Source organism: Bombina bombina, chromosome 1, assembly GCF_027579735.1.
Source record: "Bombina bombina isolate aBomBom1 chromosome 1, aBomBom1.pri, whole genome shotgun sequence".
Taxonomy (NCBI): Eukaryota; Metazoa; Chordata; class Amphibia; order Anura; family Bombinatoridae; genus Bombina; species Bombina bombina.
Genome location: NC_069499.1, coordinates 1,061,282,085 through 1,061,296,942, shown reverse-complemented (window position 1 = coordinate 1,061,296,942; position 14,858 = coordinate 1,061,282,085).

Sequence of the window (14,858 nt, the reverse complement as noted above, 5' to 3'; positions counted from 1 at the left end):
TTAACTCAGGACTGGAATCTAGTTCTGGTACAAGACCATATTGATAGCCAATTTATAAAAACCTCCATTTGTAAAGTATCCCAGTCTACAATTTCAGCTACATGGAGGGAGGCTCATTTAAAACTTATTCATAGATATTATTATACCCCTGAAAAAGCAGCTAAGCTTAAGAATCCAAATTTTGATAAATGTCCTAAATGTTCTATGATGGCTGCAGATCTGAGGCATATGATCCGGGATTGTCCATTAATTAGACAGTGCTGGTTTAAAATTGAATTCTGGGCAAAGATGTCACTCAAAATTTCTCCTCTGGACTTTTCACTAACCCAGGTCTTATTCTGTATAAATAACCAAGGAGAACACCTGCCTAATGGAAAATTAACTATCTCAATTATCTTAGCAGTTAGATATCTAATTTTTAAGAAGTGGAAGTCAAGAAATTTACCAACAGTCTCAGAGATCAAGAACTTTCTTAAGAAACAATGCTTTCTAGAGCAACGAGATACTAATATTGATGAGGAATCAGATATTAAGTCCTTCTTTAAAAAGTGGGCATCATTTATTAAATCACTCACAAGGCCAGAAATTGATCAAATAATATTTCCGTTCCAAAATTCAGAGATGGTACTCCTAGGAATATGGTAAAGCGAGATGTAATGTATCTTTTTCGGCTATGGGGGGGGGGGGCCCTCCTCCTTTTTTTTTTTGTTGTTGTTGCTGTTTGTTTTTGACTGTATAGACATATGCGGTAAGGGGAAGGTGAAGAAGGAATGAATGTTTCTGGTTCACTCCTTGGTTGTGTCTTGCTGTTTGTGACCTTGTACTGGAAAGTTGGAGAGGGGGAAAAAGGAGAAAAAGTATATTCAACAGAAAAACGATAAGACTAAGGAGTGACAGAGTCGAATCTAATTTGATTAATATAGGCAGAAAGAGTCCATAAAATATCAGGTGGCTTCCCTTTTTTTCTGTTTATTTTTTTGTTTTGTTTTTCTTATTTTTTCTCTTTTTTGTTTATAGGAATAACAATTTGTGGACCACCTATTGATGTTAAGCTTTTAGTTGATGTTTACTCTTTTTTCTTGAAATTATATGAAAAATGTATAAACTGTTGAAATATAATAAAAACGATTTAAAAAAAAAAAATATCCGGAGACAATCTATTGGTTGAACAAATAGGAAATGGGTTGTCTTTTGAGTATTTAACAGCTAGTCGCACCCTACTCACTCTACACCTGATGAAGGGGCGTGACCCAGAAATGCGTAGTGAGTATATTGTTTGAGTTGTCTGGCCAGACCAGTAGGTTGCGACTTGCTGTTAAATTTTGCTAATTTTTATTGAGATATTTTTATTTTGTATGTACTTGTTTTTTTTATTGTGTAACATTATAACATTATGAACAGTTCCTTTGTACTGTATTGATAGTAGATATCACTATACTGTCAGCAGGCATTGATGTATTAAGATACAATATATGTTTGAATATTTTACATACTGTCTTTTATATATTTAAATAATCATTAGTATCTACACTTTAAGGTTGTTTTGCACAGTTATTTGCAGCGCTGTTACCACTTGTTATTTACATATATATATATATACATAATCCAGTATTAGCATTTTTGATTAGTTGTATTTCTATCATTAGTTCCCCCGCTCACCAAATGGAAATAAAGTTTTAAGACCATATGACAGACAACAAGTAGAAATCAACACAGTCTGGTTCCAATTTCAGTATGTAGACTCTATTATTTAGCAAAAAGCTCATTGCCAATACTTCCAGAGCTAAATTTATGTTTTACTGGGACGTTTCTTAGGTAGAGTTATGTTTGAAATGATTGTGTATGCAAATGATGGCAACTCTGATTGCAAATTTCATGAAAATGCATTGGGAGTCAAATTAGAGCTCGATAACTGAATTCAGAAATACCTGGCATTTGCATATGTATACAGATATGCAAAGGATTATGACTTATATTTAGCATATAATAAAACATGGATAGACATTGATATTAGCTGACAAAGGACAGCTTTTCATTGTTAAAATGATGGTAAAGTTATAGTGAGCACATTTTCCTAATTGACCATTTTTACATGTAAATGTACAACAGTCTTTCTCTTGCTTTTTTAAACTACCTCTAAATAATAAATATCTTGTTTCTTACATAGCTACCATTCTAACTCCTGCCTGCCTCAGTAGTTTATATTTTTTTACTCTCATGATTTTTAATATGGCAGCCAATCATAATTGTTGCCACACGGCTAGTTCTTACTTTTTAAACACATGCGCATTAGGGGCCAAATAATGTTTACATTGAGTCTGCACATGTGCATTTTCTCCAACATTACAACAGCTAATACTTTTAGAGCGGGTGTGAACACTCTATACATCACTAAACTGCAGAAAAGGAAATGGAAGGGGGTGGAGGGAAGCGTTTAATCTGACACAACTAAAAACATAATTTAAAATTAAAAACAAATATAGAGGTTTACATAGGGCTAGGGTTATAGAATAAATTACCATATTGTAAATTTCTCTAATTTACCATCACTTTAAAGGGACAGTCTACACCAGAATTTTTATTGTTTAAAAAGATAGATAATCCCTTTATTACCCATTCCCCAGTTTTGCATAACCAACATGTTTATATTAATATACTTTTTACCTCTGTGATTAACCTTGTATCTAAGCCTCTGCAGACTGCACCCTTATCTCAGTGCTTTTGACAGACATGCAGTTTAGCCAACCAGTGCAGACTCCTAAATAACTCCACGGGAGTGAGCACAGTGTTATCTATATGACACACATGAACTAGTACTGTCTAACTGTGAAAAACTTTCAAAATGCGCTGAGCTAGGAGGCGGTTTTCAACAGTTTAGAAATCAGTTTGAGCCTACCTAGGTTTAGCTTTTCAAAAATACCACTAAGGGAACAGAGCAAATTTGATGATAAAAGTAAATTGGAAAGTTGTTTACAATTGCATGCCCTATCTGAATCATGAAAGATTAATTTTGACTATACTGTCCCTTTAAATAATGGTATTTCCATTTAAATACATTTAAAGCATTGTCTTTTTATTTCCATAGATGTGATCATTTCTTTAAAGTCCCTCGTAATGGGTCTTCCCATTAAAAGGAAAGCAATTACTTTATCTATAATGTTTATGCATTGTAAAAGATATCCGCTTGTGCATGTTTATCTTTTGTGCAGTGGATATAAAAAGTCTACACACACTTGTGAAACTGCAAGGTTTTTTTTTAAATGTAAAGACAAAAATAAACAGCAATGGCTCTGTTTTATTTATTTCATCTGTAATGTGATCTTCCAACAAACAAAACTCCAGAGAGAAAAAAAGCAAATAATTAGCAGCTCAAGCTGTGGCCACAGTAAACCAATAACTTTCTAAACCATGCCTGCATGTAAAGAACATATACCAGTCATCAATGAAAGTGATTCTGATTATTATTAACAGTAAGCAAGTTCAAAACAAAGAATATGTACCTTAATTATGTCTTTAGGAAGTTCTTTATAGTATATTGGTACAAACCAAAAATTACTATCGACTAGATTATGAGTCTTGCGTTAGCCTTAAAAAGCAGCGTTAAAGGGTCCTAACGCTGCTTTTTAACGCCCGCTGGTATTACGAGTCAGGCAGGTACAAGTGTAATTTTAGCATACCGCAAATCCCCTTACGTCAATTGCGAATCCTATCTTTTTAATGTGATTTTCCTAACACTGGTATTACAATCGCTGGAAAAAGTGAGCGGTACACCCTCTCCTGTCCAGACTCCTAACGCATTTAAAAGTCAGTAGTTAAGAGTTTTATGGGCTAACGCCGGAACATAAAGCTCTTAACTAAAGTGCTAAAAAGTACACTAACACCCATAAACTACCTATTAACCCCTAAACCGAGGCCCCCCCCACATCGCAAACACTATATTAAAATTATTTAACCCCCAATCTGCCGACCGGACATCGCCGCCACTTTAATAAATGTATTAACCCCTAAACCGCCGCACTCCCGCCTCGCAAACACTAGTTAAATTTTATTAACCCCTAATCTGCCATCCCTAACATCGCCGACACCTACCTACATTTATTAACCCCTAATCTGCCGCCCACAACATCGCCGCTACTATATTAAATGTATTAACCCCTAAACCTAAGTCTAACCCTAACCCCCCCTAACTTAAATATAATTTAAATCAAATGAAATTAAATTACTACAATTAAATAAATTAATCTTATTTAAAATGAAATACTTACCTATAAAATAAACCATAAGATAGCTACAAAATAACTAATAGTTACATTGTAGCCATCTTAGGATTTATATTTATTTTACAGGCAACTTTGTATTTATTTTAACTAGGTACAATAGTTATTTAATAACTACCTAGCTAAAATAAATACAAAAGGACCTGTAAAATAAACCCTAACCTAAGTTACAATTACACCTAACACTACACTATAATTAAACTAATTACCTAAACTACCTACAATTAATTACAATTAAATTAAATAAATTAAGGGAAAAAAAACACTACATTGCAGAAAATAAAAAAATAATTTCAAGAATTTTATGCTAATTACACCTAATCTAATCCCCCTAATAAAATAAAAAAGCCCCCCAAAATAATAAAAATCCCTACCCTATACTAAATTACAAATAGCCTTTAAAAGGGCCTTTTGTGGAGCATTGCCCCAAAGTAATCAGCTCTTTCCCCTGTAAAAAAAAATACAATACCCCCCCAATATTAAAACCCACCACCCACACACCCAACCCTACTCTAAAACCCACCCAATCCCCCCTTAATAAAACCTAACACTACCCCCTTGAAGATCACCCTACCTTGAGCCGTCTTCACCCAGCCGGGCACAAGTGGTCCTCCAGAGGGTCCGAAGTCTTCATCCTATCCGGGCAGAAGAGGACCTCCAGACCGGCAGAAGTCTTCATCCAGGCGGCAGCGGGTCCATCTTCAAGACATCCGACGCGGAGCATCCTCTTCATCCGACGGCCGACAACTGAATGACTGGTCCTTTAAGTGAATTCATCCAAGATGGCGTCCCTTGAATTCCGATTGGCTGATAGGATTCTATCAGCCAATCGGAATTAAGGTAGGAAAAATCCTATTGGCTGATGCAATCAGCCAATAGGATTGAAGTTCAATCCGATTGGCTGATCCAATCAGCCAATAGGATTGACCTTGCATTCTGTTCCAATCAGCCAATAGAATGCAAGGTCAATCCGATTGGCTGATCCAATCAGCCAATAAGATTTTTCCTACCTTAATTCCGATTTGCTCATATAATCCTATTAGCCAATTGGAATTCAAGGGACGCCATCTTGGATGACGTCACTTAAAGGACAAGTCATTCAGTCGTCAGCCGTCGGATGAAGAGGATGCTCCGCGTCGGATTTCTTGAAGATGGACCCACTCCGCTCCGGAAGGATGAAGATAGAAGATGCCGCCTGGATGAAGACTTCTGTGGGTCTGGAGGTCCTATTCTGCCCGGATAGGATGAAGACTTCGGACCTTCTGGAGGACCACTTGTGCCCAGCTGGGTGAAGACGTCTCAAGGTAGGGTGATCTTCAAGGGGGTAGTGTTAGGTTTTATTAAGGGGGGATTGGGTGCGTTTTAGAGTAGGGTTGGGTGTGTGGGTGGTGGGTTTTAATGTTGTGGAGGGTATTGTATTTTTTTTTACAGGTGAAAGAGCTGATTACTTTGGGGCAATGCCCCGCAAAGGCCCTTTTAAGGGCTATTTGTAATTTAGTATAGGGTAGGGATTTTTATTATTTTGGGGGGCTTTTTTATTTTATTAGGGGGATTAAATTAGGTTTAATTAGCGAGAAAAGAGTTAAAAACACTTAAACCCAGTCAAGAGTAATTACTTGTGTGCTTATAAAGCCAAAGAGTATATAGATATACATGGGCCCACTTGCAAATATTTCTAGAGTAAGCTAAGCCCTTACAATCCGAGGGCTGATTTACTTTTAAGTATTAGTATATAATCTAGTAGGCACCATGAATAATAAACAGTTAGCGAGAAAATTCTTATTTGACTAAGGCCCCCTCTGAGGAAGCGTTCTGTGAAACGCGCGTCAGGGGTCCAGCAGGAGCAGCTCTGTCTCTCCTGTCTGCCGTTTTTAATTTGCTTGCCTTAGTCAAATAAGAATTTTCTCGCTAGCTGTTTATTATTCATGGTGCCTACTAGATCTGAATCCATCATTTGGAGTTCAAATGATAAACAATTTGTGGCAATCTCTGCTATGAATCCTAATGTTCCTTATACAATTAGTTTTTCTAGTTGTCTAACTATTAGTTATATTGTAGCTAACTTAGGGTTTATTTAATAGGTAAGTATTTAGTTTTAAATAGGAATAATTTATTTAATTATAGTTATTTTATTTAGATGTATTTCAATTCTATTTAAGTTAGGGGGTGTTAGGGTTAGGGTTAATACATTTATTATAGTGGCGGCGGCAGATTAGGGGTTAATAAATTTATTATAGTTGCAGCGACGTTGGGGGGCAGATTAGGGGTTGATAAATAAAATGTAGGGTTTGGCGATGTTGGGGGCAGCAGATTAGGGGTTCATAAGTATAATGTAGGTGGCGGCGATGTCCGGAGCAGCAGATTAGGGGTTAATATATAATGCAGGTGTCAGCGATGTTGGGGCGGCAGATAAGGGGTAAATAAGTGTAAGATTAGGGGTGTTTAGACTCTGCGTTCATGTTAGGGTGTTAGGTGCAGACATAAAAAGTATTTCCCCATAGGAAACAATGGGGCTGCGTTAGAAGCTGAACGAAGCTTTTTTGCAGGTGTTAGGTTTTTATCAGCCAGCTCAGCCCCATTGTTTCCTATGGGGAAATCGTGCACGAGCACGTTTTGCCAGCTTACCACTACCGTAAGCAACGCTGGTATTGAGGTGAGATGTGGAGCTAAATTTTGCTCAACACTCACGTTTCTGAGGCTAACGCTGGCTTGCATAAAACCTGTAATACCAGCGTTGTCTTAAGTGAGTGGTAAGAAAAAAAGGAGCGTTAGCAGTGCACACCATTACCGACAAAAACTCGTAATCTAGCCGTATATTTGTTAAACTTTTAAAAGATAGGCACTATAGATATAAGAGTCTTAGGCCTAGATTTAGAGTTCGGCAGTAGCCGTGAAAACCAGCGTTAGAGGCTCCTAACGCTGGTTTTAAGCTACCGTCGGTATTTGGAGTCACTCAAAATAGGGTCTAACGCTCACTTTTCAGCCGCGACTTTTCCATACCGCAGATCCCCTTACGTCAATTGCGTATCCTATCTTTTCAATGGGATCTTCCTAACGCCGGTATTTAGAGTCGTTTCTGAAGTGAGCGTTAGAGCTCTAACGACAAAACTCCAGCCGCAGGAAAATAGCAGGAGTTAAGAGCTTTCTGGGCTAACGCCGGTTCATAAAGCTCTTAACTACTGTACCCTAAAGTACACTAACACCCATAAACTACCTATGCACCCCTAAACCGAGGTCCCCCCACATCGTCGCAACTCGATTAAATTTTTTTAACCCCTAATCTGCCGACCGCCACCTACGTTATACTTATGTACCCCTAATCTGCTGCCCCTAACACCGCCGACCCCTGTATTATATTTATTAACCCCTAACCTGCCCCCCTCAACGTCGCCGCCAGCTACTTACAATAATTAACCCCTAATCTGCCGACCGCAAAGCGCCGCCACCTATGTTATCCTTATGTACCCCTAATCTGCTGCCCCTAACACCGCCGACCCCTATATTATATTTATTAACCCCTAACCTGCCCCCCACAACGTCGCCGACACCTGCCTACACTTATTAACCCCTAATCTGCCGAGAGGACCTGAGCGCTACTATAATAAAGTTATTAACCCCTAATTCGCCTCACTAACCCTATCATAAATAGTATTAACCCCTAATCTGCCCTCCCTAACATCGCCGACACCTAACTTCAATTATTAACCCCTAATCTGACGACCGGAGCTCACCGCTACTCTAATAAATGTATTAACCCCTAAAGCTAAGTCTAACCCTAACACTAACACCCCCCTAAGTTAAATATAATTTTAATCTAATGAAATTAATTAACTCTTATTAAATAAATTATTCCTATTTAAAGATAAATACTTACCTGTAAAAAAAAAATCCTAATATAGCTACAATATAAATTATAATTACATTGTAGCTATTTTAGGATTAATATTTATTTTACAGGCAACTTTGTAATTATTTTAACCAGGTACAATAGCTATTAAATAGTTAAGAACTATTTAATAGTTACCTAGTTAAAATAATAACAAAATTACCTGTAAAATAAGTCCTAACCTAAGTTATAATTAAACCTAACACTACCCTATCAATAAATTAATTAAATAAACTACCTACAATTACCTACAATAAAACCTAACACTACACTATCAATAAATAAATTAAATACAATTTCTACAAATAACTACAATTGCATAAACTAACTAAAGTACAAAAAATAAAAAAGAACTAAGTTACAAAAAATAGAAAAAAATATTTACAAACATAAGAAAAATATTACAACAATTTTAAACTAATTACACCTACTCTAAGCCCCCTAATAAAATAACAAAGACCCCCAAAATAAAAAAATTCCCTACCCTATTCTAAATTAATAAATTTAAAAGCTCTTTTACCTTACCAGCCCTGAACAGGGCCCTTTGCGGGGCATGCCCCAAGAAAATCAGCTCTTTTGCCTGTGAAAAAAAAAAAACATACAATACCCCCCCCAACATTACAACCCACCACCCACATACCCCTAATCTAACCCAAACCCCCCTTAAATAAACCTAACACTAAGCCCCTGAAGATCTTCCTACCTTGTCTTCACCATACTAGGTTCACCGATCCGTCCTGGCATCCGGTGCTGAAGAGGTCCAGAAGAGGCTCCAAAGTCTTCCTCCTATCCGGCAAGAAGAGGACATCCGGACCGGCAAACATCTTCATCCAAGCTGCATCTTCGATCTTCTTCCATCCGGTGCGGAGCGGGTCCATGTTGAAGCATCCGACGCGGATCCATCCTCTTCTTCCGGCGTCTCCCGACGAATGACGGTTCCTTTAAGGGACGTCATCCAAGATGGCGTCCCTCGAATTCCGATTGGCTGATAGTATTCTATCAGCCAATCGGAATTAAGGTAGGAATATTCTGATTGGCTGATGGAATCAGCCAATCAGAATCAAGTTCAATCCGATTGGCTGATCCAATCAGCCAATCAGATTGAGCTTGCATTCTATTGGCTGTTCCGATCAGCCAATAGAATGCGAGCTCAATCTGATTGGCTGATTGGATCAGCCAATCGGATTGAACTTGATTCTGATTGGCTGATTCCATCAGCCAATCAGAATATTCCTACCTTAATTCCGATTGGCTGATAGAATACTATCAGCCAATCGGAATTCGAGGGACGCCATCTTGGATGACGTCCCTTAAAGGAACCGTCATTCGTCGGGAGACGCCGGAAGAAGAGGATGGATCCGCGTCGGATGCTTCAACATGGACCCGCTCCGCACCGGATGGAAGAAGATCGAAGATGCAGCTTGGATGAAGATGTTTGCCGGTCCGGATGTCCTCTTCTTGCCGGATAGGAGGAAGACTTTGGAGCCTCTTCTGGACCTCTTCAGCACCGGATGCCAGGACGGATCGGTGAACCTGGTATGGTGAAGACAAGGTAGGAAGATCTTCAGGGGCTTAGTGTTAGGTTTATTTAAGGGGGGTTTGGGTTAGATTAGGGGTATGTGGGTGGTGGGTTGTAATGTTGGGGGGGGGTATTGTATGTTTTTTTTTACAGGCAAAAGAGCTGATTTTCTTGGGGCATGCCCCGCAAAGGGCCCTGTTCAGGGCTGGTAAGGTAAAAGAGCTTTTAAATTTATTAATTTAGAATAGGGTAGGGAATTTTTTTATTTTGGGGGTCTTTGTTATTTTATTAGGGGGCTTAGAGTAGGTGTAATTAGTTTAAAATTGTTGTAATATTTTTCTTATGTTTGTAAATATTTTTTTATTTTTTGTAACTTAGTTCTTTTTTATTTTTTGTACTTTAGTTAGTTTATGTAATTGTAGTTATTTGTAGAAATTGTATTTAATTTATTTATTGATAGTGTAGTGTTAGGTTTTATTGTAGGTAATTGTAGGTAGTTTATTTAATTAATTTATTGATAGGGTAGTGTTAGGTTTAATTATAACTTAGGTTAGGACTTATTTTACAGGTAATTTTGTTATTATTTTAACTAGGTAACTATTAAATAGTTCTTAACTATTTAATAACTATTGTACCTGGTTAAAATAATTACAAAGTTGCCTGTAAAATAAATATTAATCCTAAAATAGCTACAATGTAATTATAATTTATATTGTAGCTATATTAGGATTTTTTTTACAGGTAAGTATTTAGCTTTAAATAGGAATAATTTATTTAATAAGAGTTAATTAATTTAGTTAGATTAAAATTATATTTAACTTAGGGGGGTGTTAGTGTTAGGGTTAGACTTAGCTTTAGGGGTTAATACATTTATTAGAATAGCGGTGAGCTCCGGTCGTCAGATTAGGGGTTAATAATTGAAGTTAGGTGTCGGCGATGTTAGGGAGGGCAGATTAGGGGTTAATACTATTTATGATAGGGTTAGTGAGGCGGATTAGGGGTTAATAACTTTATTATAGTAGCGCTCAGGTCCGCTCGGCAGATTAGGGGTTAATAAGTGTAGGCAGGTGTCGGCGACGTTGAGGGGGGCAGATTAGGGGTTAATAAATATAATATAGGGGTCGGCGGTGTTAGGGGCAGCAGATTAGGGGTACATAAGGATAACGTAGGTGGCGGCGCTTTGCGGTCGGCAGATTAGGGGTTAATTATTGTAAGTAGCTGGCGGCGACGTTGTGGGGGCCAGGTTAGGGGTTAATAAATATAATATAGGGGTCGGCGGTGTTAGGGGCAGCAGATTAGGGGTACATAGGGATAATGTAAGTTGCGGCGGTTTACGGAGCGGCAGATTAGGGGTTAATAATTATATGCAGGGGTCAGCGATAGCGGGGGCGGCAGATTAGGGGTTAATAAGTGTAAGGGTAGGGGTGTTTAGACTCGGGGTACATGTTAGAGTGTTAGGTGCAGACGTAGGAAGTGTTTGCCCATAGGAAACAATGGGGCTGCGTTAGGAGCTGAACGCTGCTTTTTTGCAGGTGTTAGGTTTTTTTTCAGCTCAAACAGCCCCATTGTTTCCTATGGGAGAATCGTGCACGAGCACGTTTTTGAGGCTGGCCGCGTCCTTAAGCAACTCTGGTATCGAGAGTTGCATTTGCGGTAAAAATGCTCTACGCTCCTTTTTTGGAGCCTAACGCAGCATTTTTTTGAACTCTCGATACCAGAGTTAATTTTATGGTGCGGCCAGAAAAAAGCCCGCGTAGCGTTAACAGCCCATCTACCGCCAAACTCCAAATCTAGGCCTTAGTGTAAAAGAAAGGGAATTCAGCACTCTTTTCAAGGGTCACTCAAATGTATTTAAGATGCATTATTAGATATTTTTGAATAAACTGAAGGATACATCATGTCGTCATAGCAGATATACACACATCTTATCACCTAACAAAGTGCAACACAGTACAATACCAAACATAAAAATATATAAAATAAAGTAGAAGCAGCTCTAATGGGAAACTATACATGCAACACCCTGCTGAACCAAACCCTATATACCATAGGGATCTATGCATGTATAATAATCACAGTGATGGTAGCAACATTACTATTAAATAGCATTTAGTAGAAGAGATCATCTCTTATGCTTTAGCAGTTCAAACTGATTAAATAGAAGGCAAGACACAGTATATGTATCCGTACAGATCAAGGCAAGTATTTCAGTAGATAGGCATTCAAGCAGTAAAGCTTCCTGTGATTAGCAGCCTGAGATTAGCAACAGCAAACTAGGTTAGTAGCATAGCAGAATCTTGGCAAACATCCGTATTAGCAGTGTCCCACATCAACTTGATAAAAGTAGTCAGTGTATTGCACACAAAATATGCTGAGGAGGCAACGTAGTATATCTCGGATCACCTGCCACACATACAAACAGGCTCCACATTTAGCGGCTCAGTAATTACTAATATGATACCTCTCCTTGTGACTGAATGTCAATTTTGCCTTTTAGAACATGAGTCATATATAAGTGCTTGCTCTGGTAGTGATCATCGATTGCCTGTGGTATTCACATAGAAGCAAGTTTGAATTAGCGAAAGCCTCAATCTTTGTACCATCAGTTTGAAAGTACTCCCGCATCAGACAGCACAGCCATGCCTATGCGTGTTTCACCCCCATTAGCTGAACAAGGAGGCGTAATGACATCACCAGGCACACCTGAAATTTATTGGTGATGGAGTGCCACGTCTTCAGACGAAAGGTGAAATATTATTGGGTGATTTTTGACATAGAAAAATAATAAAAATCAAGTCTAAAAGATTACAAAGATCCGTGCATTATCATGGTGCTCACTAAACCTGGCAAACCTGGAATTATTATAGCAAAGGAACGAAGGGATATCCTTGTACTTATCTTATGTAAGCGTTTTATAGCTTTGCCTCCACATAAAGTTAATCAAAAACATTTCACATCTGTCTTATAGATATCATCGAGTATATATAGCATGGAATAGAGGAAGACGATATGCTAAATTATGGCCTGGAAATACATACAGTATATATATATATTGGATATATAATTATTTCTTTCAAGTTTTGTATAGGTTACTAAACCATTTATAGACAATTAGTATATGTTGAGAAGCTACATAGACTATTGCCCTAAAAAACAATAATAGTCTATTTTTTCATTTAGCCCGTGAGGTAATAACGGTTTTAGGCAATACGTCCATCTTGACTCTTTCCTTAACAGACAGTTATCATAGTCACCTCCTCTTCCATTAATTATGCCTTTATCTATCCATATGAATTTAGGTGACTCTGGGTTACTCTCATGGTATTCCATATAATGCCTAGCTATACTACTATCCATGTTCTTATTTTTGACATCATCCCTATGTTCTCTTATCCTATCTTTGAATCTCCTCTTAAAAAATGGGACATGAGCAGTGAAGGAGATAAACTAATCCTTCAGTGTTACAATTGAAGAAGAATCTAATATTATAAAAATTTTCCCCATTTGTAGAAAATCTTTTAGTCCTTTCTCTGTACTCACACGTTACACATTTTCCACAGGGAAAGTTGCCTGTGATTTTTACACCTGATAGCCAATTTTTTGATGATGCTATATAGTTACTATGAATAAGTCTATCTCTAAGGTTTGGAGCTCGACGAGCTGTGATGATGGGAAATTGTCCCACATCTTCTGCCAGTCTATCATCAGCCACTAGCAGTTTCCAGTTATCCTTTAATATCCTTTGTATTGTATTCCAATGACAGTTATATTTAGTAACTAGCCTTGGAATATTGTTGTTCCATAAAGGAGGGCATCCCTATTGCTGCTACTTGCTCTTTTATATGCAATGTCAATGCATCCCTTAGAGCACCCTTTTCTACTGAATCTCTCTTTCATCTCATTGGCATGTCTGTCAAAAGAAGATCTAGTTGAGCAGTTCCTTCTAATCCAAAGGAACTGGCCAACAGGGATCCCTTGTTTTAAGTCCTCAAGATGGTGATTAGAGGCCTGGAGGAGGCTATTGGTGGCTGTTGGTTTCCTATAATTTTCAGTAATTATCATGCCATTCTCTTTTTTAATTTTGATATTCAAAAAAAGTAATTTATTTAATATCATACTGACAAGTAAGAAATTTATTTCTATTGTTGTGATTTAATTTGTCAATAAATTGCAACAATGTATCAATAGGAGCATTCCAGAACAACAGAATGTTGTCCACATGTCTCAGCCAGATCTATAGATATTTGTCAGTATATTTAATGTATTGTTCAAAGACTTATTGGTTCTCCCAAGCGCCAAGATGGAGGCAGGCATATGTGGGGGCACACATTGCCCCCATTGATGTTCCTCGTACTTGTTTATATACTTGGTTATGGAATAAGAATATATTATTGCCAAGTATAAACTCCATTAGTTTAAGAACAAATTCTGTATGTGCATTATAAGCCACCCCACGACTTTGAAGAAAGTGGCCACATGCCTCCAAAACTACCTTATGAGGGATTGAGGAATATAGACTCTCTACATCAAGCAAAACTAGTAATGTTTCACTGTCTATGCTTAGGCCATCTAGTTTTCTAAGGAGGTCGGAAGTATCAAGAACGAAGGAAGATAAAGTATTCAAAAAAGGCCTAAAAAAAATCAACATATGTGCTATTTTCTTTCAATCAGGCTTCCTATGCCGGCAATTATTGGTCTCCCTAGCTTCAAGATGATGTGGGACACTGCTAATATGGATGTTTGCCAAGATTCTGCTATGCTACTAACCTAGTTTGCTCTCAGGCTGGTAAGCTCAGGATGCTTTACTGCTTGAATGCCCATGTACTGAAACGTTTGCCTTGGTCTGTACGGATCCATATATTGTGTATTGCCTTCTATTTAATCAGTTTGGACTGCTAAAGCATACGAGATGATCTCTTCTTCTAAATGCTATTTAATAGTAATGTTGCTACCATCACTGTGATTATTATACATGCATAGATCCCCACGTTCAACCTGGCCAGACAAGACCTATGGTATATAGGGTTTGGTTCAGCAGGGTGTTGCATGTATAGTCTCCCATCAGAGCTGCTTCTACTTTATTTTATATATTTTTATGTTTGGTATTGTACTTTGTTAGGTGATAAGATGTGTGTATATCTGCTATGATGACAGGATGTATCCTTCAGTTACTTCA